The 5,000-nt window shown below is 41.1% G+C and overlaps 1 long non-coding RNA gene and 1 pseudogene across 1 annotated transcript; one reads left to right on the forward strand and one right to left on the reverse strand.

Moving 5' to 3' along the window:
- Window positions 1-720: 720 nt before the first annotated feature.
- On the reverse strand, window positions 721-2,282 carry LOC137992931 (uncharacterized). The gene is made up of 3 exons (XR_011121777.1): window positions 1,686-2,282; window positions 1,394-1,552; window positions 721-966 (listed from the first exon to the last, which is right to left on the reverse strand). It is a non-coding gene; the product is annotated as an uncharacterized lncRNA (long non-coding RNA).
- Window positions 2,283-4,778: 2,496 nt separating this feature from the next.
- LOC137992928 (uncharacterized) overlaps window positions 4,779-5,000 on the forward strand; it is a 3,924-nt pseudogene continuing 3,702 nt past the window's right edge.

Raw genomic sequence — 5,000 nt, forward strand, 5'->3', positions numbered from 1 at the left:
ATTTCATATAGAAATTTCCTAAATTTGAATCGAGAGAGTTTTCGTAACCATGCCGCTCAACAAGATTGGTTCTGTAATGGTTCTGAAGATCGAAATGGTTTGTGGACTGATTGGAAAACGTAATTTTTGAATATTGTTAATATTCATGCACCACTCTGATCTAGACGTGCTAGAACCAATAAAGAAGACCCTGGATCAATTCCCAATTTAAGAAAGGCATGCGTGACCGCTGATAATGCCAAAAGGGAAGGAATTGCATCGAATCATTCACGCGATTGGGAAAAGTACAAAACGTTGCGTAATAAAATAAACATTTAAACTTCAAGACTTCTAAAGTAACTTATTTATTCTAATGCTTTTATTCAATCTAAGGGTAATCCTCGAAAAACCAGCCCAAGTTCGCGTCACTAGAGAGAGTGTAGTCATTTTCATTCCTTTAATTGAATGAACGTTAAATTGAGCATTTTTTAGGCTTCATAATCGACGGTGTTTTATTTCCCATGCAAAGTGTCATAACGCGTTGAAATTCTCAACGGCTGTCTAGTGACGGGAGTTTGGGCTGCCTATGGAAAACGTGGCAAACGGAACCTTTAATGAGCTTACTTCCGGTGTTGTAAATAATACAAGGGTGACAGAATTGAAATTGAATGATGCCGTTATCTCTAATCTTAGTGACGCTTTTAATGACCATTTTTCAACAATTGGGCTCAGTCTTGGTAAGGAAAATTCTCCTATTGCTAACAATAATTCAAGTTATATCAATTATATTAATGTAAAAATTATGACAATAAATTCAGTTTTTCTTCGATTAATTGCAGTACTGTTTTCTTACATAAATTTTCTTTACTAAAGCAATGTTTGTTGTTATTCCATGTGATAAGGCATCATTGTGTGCGTTGTTTTTTTGCAGCGGTCGTTTCGTTGGTATCTTCAGTCCTGTTCTGATAATTTTCCCAATGCTTTTTGCTGAAAATAAGAAGAAGAGAATAGTCTTGACATGTTTAAAAGTTCTCCCCTTGCATCTTAGATGAATTCCGTAATAACTTAAGTTGTGTGGGCCCATTTCCCTTACTAGGGCCAACGCTCGGATGTGATAACTTGGGAATTTTTCCGCATTGTTTCGTAGCAATGTTAAAATCCTACTTAGGTCATTTTGTAATAACTTATTGCAGCTCATTGTTCTGGTAACATTTCATTGATTTTTATATCAGCGCAGTTACATGCCCTTGGCGTTGCGCATTGAGTGCGGGTCCCTTGGCTAGAAAAGCGTAGTTAATTACTGCATTCGGAAGTGCGAGATAGTCCATTTCTTCTGTGAGGACTCAATTGTCGGTGTTTAAAGTTTGTTGGATTCGTGCTGATCGAAAGTGAATATTAAAAGGTCTCCACATACCTGTAGGTAGAACAATAGCAATCCATACTATGATAGGTTCTGTCCAGAATTCATTAATCTGAAGTGCAGCGTGTCCCATACAAAATGATATTAATGTCAGTATTCCCAATAATACCGTCGTTTCTCGTTGCTTCATCCCTTTCCGAATAAACGACAAATCTACGAATGACAAGGATAAGAATTGAGTGAGCACATGCTGGTAATTTGGAGTGGGGAGAAATAGGTTATTGCAAAAACCTTTGTTTTTGTAGAAGATATGTGAAGCAAAACAAAATGGTATTTTATGCCGTACCTGGCGCAATTTTTCAGGCAACAGAGTCCAATCAAGGTCGTGGTTATAGCACTCTTTTAAATCACTGTCCATTGCTTGCATACGGTTAGCCATGGTTGGAAAATTGGGGAATATCAGCATACACTCGTTGCAGTCTTGTATTGTATACCTGTTTGTGCTCTTTAAATGGCGCCTTATGAAGAGTGATTAGCGGAAGTGTGGAAGAAATAGGTTATTATTGTATCTTTATTAGCGGTTAATCCATAGAGTTGTGATCCTAATTGTGTGATATATCATTGGGTTGACGAGAAAACGCATTTCCCGTTGACCGGAACAGACAGCGTCGTAAGCGAAACGTGATATTGGAAGTCCTGAGCATTTTGGAAATAAATATAAATTGTATTTATGCAAGTACCTATCGTAGGGAGCAAAAGCAATTGTACACTGGGAGAGGCAACTTGTTCTATGTTACTGATCTTAACTTATTGGTACCTTCGATTTTATCATCAAAGGACCAAACAAATTCCTTTTGTAACGGTGTGCGGTTCATCCACACTTCAACTTGCAAGGAATTTATGACAGTGACAATGAAAAGAACTATTGTATCCTGTAAATAGGTTACAGGGGCGTAGCCCTTCCCGGGCTTTCCCTAGATTCAAATTTCATAATAGGAAATGTGCAAATTTCGAGACCAAAAAACTTCATTTCTGACAGCGTTTTCAGGAACTATTCCCACAAGATGTGCAAAGGCTATCTACGCCCTTAAGTCAGCATGTACGTATCCACAAAAATACAATCTGAAGCCACGAGAAAATCACAACCCCAAGGCAACTTTACCCACGCGGAATCCCTCCGGAAGCTTTTAATAAAGAGCCCAAAGTAACTGCACTTAGCATCAGCATCATAGCTAGAAAAGGTTAAGACGCGAGCTGCACGGTTCTGAAGCTTCTGTAGCCTGTCAAACAACGTTTTACCACAATTTCCCAGACAGGATAGCAATAGTCGAAATGAGATTGAATTAGTGCATTGTATATATAATGAAGAGTGGGTGGTGGGACAAACGGTCTAATTCTTTTTATTGCTCCTATCCCTGAAGCGACGTTTTTAGAAAATGTATCAATGTGTGTTTACCACCGTAGATTTTCATCAATAAATATTCCAAGCGATTTAATAGAGGAAACATGTTCAATCGCAACATTATCAATCGAAAGCTTAAGTGGGTTTGACAAACTACTAAATTTTTGTCTGGAGCCAATTAGCATAAATTCAGTTTTAGCCCTGTTCAAAGTAGAAAGCTTTTACAACGTGTTATCACACTTCCCCTGTTTGTTCGTCGGCACAGGCTTTTAGAACGAGGCATACACACTTTCCCTTGTTTGTTTGTCAGTGCAGGCTCCGAAGTATACACTCTTTCGCTTGACGGCCCGGCTTCTTAGAACGAAGCATACACGCTTTCCCTTGTTTGTTTGTCGGCGCAGGCTCCAAAGAATACACACTTTCGCTTGTCTGCAATGTAACTCTTCTATTAAAATCGCTGTTCTTGAAAAGGGAACTCTCAGAGGCTGTATGGGCAAGAATCGTGGGTAGTTTATTAATGAATATTTGTGCCGCAATTGTGGAATCATAATGAATCATGATGAGAGAAGTAAATTGCAATTAGGACTTGAAATGTATTTTAGATACACATAAGTCACCACATCCATTTCTTTCTGGCACCGGCTCTTAGAAAGCTTTTACAACGTGTTATACACACTTCCCCTGTTTGTTCGTCGGCACAGGCTTTTAGAACGAGCCATACACACTTTCCCTTGTTTGTTTGTCTGCGCAGGCTCCGAGGTATACACACTTTCGGTTGTCGGCACAGGCTTTTAGAACGAGGCGTGCACACTTTCCTTGCGTTCCTGTAAACCTTTGACGGCATGGGTTTTGAGAACGACGCATACACACATTGTCTCGTTTGTTTGGGTAGATGCGGCTCAGTGTGTTCATGTTTATGGACAACAGCTCATTCATAAATTGGACCGCGACGCGTACACACATTGACAGGCATAAAAATTAGCAACAACATGCAATAGTCGAATCGACACGGGTCGTAAAAGGGTTTCACGAATTGTACGGATCGATCGATTCGTGGGGACAGCTGTGCGACGGTATTATCTAATGAGATGCATTTTTCCGGTTGACAGATCGTGTCTTCGGGTAGTTTCCGCATAAAAATGAGCGACATGCTGCCACTATAACATGCAATACTCGAATGGATACGGGTCGTAAAAGCGATTCACGAATCGTACGGATCGTTCGATTCGTGGGGACAGCTGTACGTCGATTTTATCTAATGAGATGCATTTTTCGGGTCGACAGATCGTGCATTCGGGTCGTTTCACTTAGTGAGTATTGGACATGCATGAATTATGCAAGCATACGTTTCACAACAAAAGCTATGATCCTCGCAGGACTTCAACGGGGTTTGAACCCGTGACATCGCGATACCGGTGCAACGATCTAACCAACTGAGCGTTGAGAGCTGGTCATAGTTGCCAAGCATAACTGCGAGGATCATAGATTCTCTTGACCAGAGGAATTCGAAGCATTTGAAGCCATTCGAATCTACCAATCAGTGCAACGCGATCGTTGGGAACTACCAGGAGGGACTGGGAACTACCGACGGTCGCGTTGCACTGATTGGCAAATTCGAATAGACTCAAATGCTTCGAATTCCCTTGGTCTGGTTTCTTGAAGCTCAAATTCGGCGAAGGTATGGGGACACCCCTAATCGATCGGATGCTTGTGTCTTTAAGGCGAGAATTTCACTGGTTTGACGTCAGTTCCAGCTTGAACAAGACGAGGTCACCGGCCGGCGTCTTGGTGCTGCCTGCCTTGTGAATTTCTTGACTTTCAAACCGTCGGTCGAGAAAAGATCTCGCAAAATGACGCCTCAAACGGGTCGGAACGACCAGGACAACATAACACAAAACTCAGTTGACACTTTGTTTGATTGGCTTTCAAACTTCATTGTCGAGCAAATCGCTTCTACTCATCGATAGGGTAAGGAGAGGTAAGTGTCACACCCCACCCCACCCGTCCCAATAGATGATGTGATTTCCGTTCGTGATTATGGCAGTCAGTCTGCCAAGCTCACGAGAAGACGGAAAATATACCATCAATATTATCAATTCCAAGATCGAAACCCTAGTAATTGGTGATGGGAACGTTGTGAATAACTATTGTCGATGTCTTCAATATCCTGAGCACTCTACAGTTTCTCGAACAAGTAGAACAACGACCCGAAGGACAGCTGTTTATCACGATGGACGTGAAAGGCGCAGAATTAAACGG

The sequence above is a fragment of the Montipora foliosa genome, chromosome 2 (genome assembly GCF_036669935.1).
Source record: "Montipora foliosa isolate CH-2021 chromosome 2, ASM3666993v2, whole genome shotgun sequence".
Taxonomy (NCBI): domain Eukaryota; kingdom Metazoa; phylum Cnidaria; class Anthozoa; order Scleractinia; family Acroporidae; genus Montipora; species Montipora foliosa.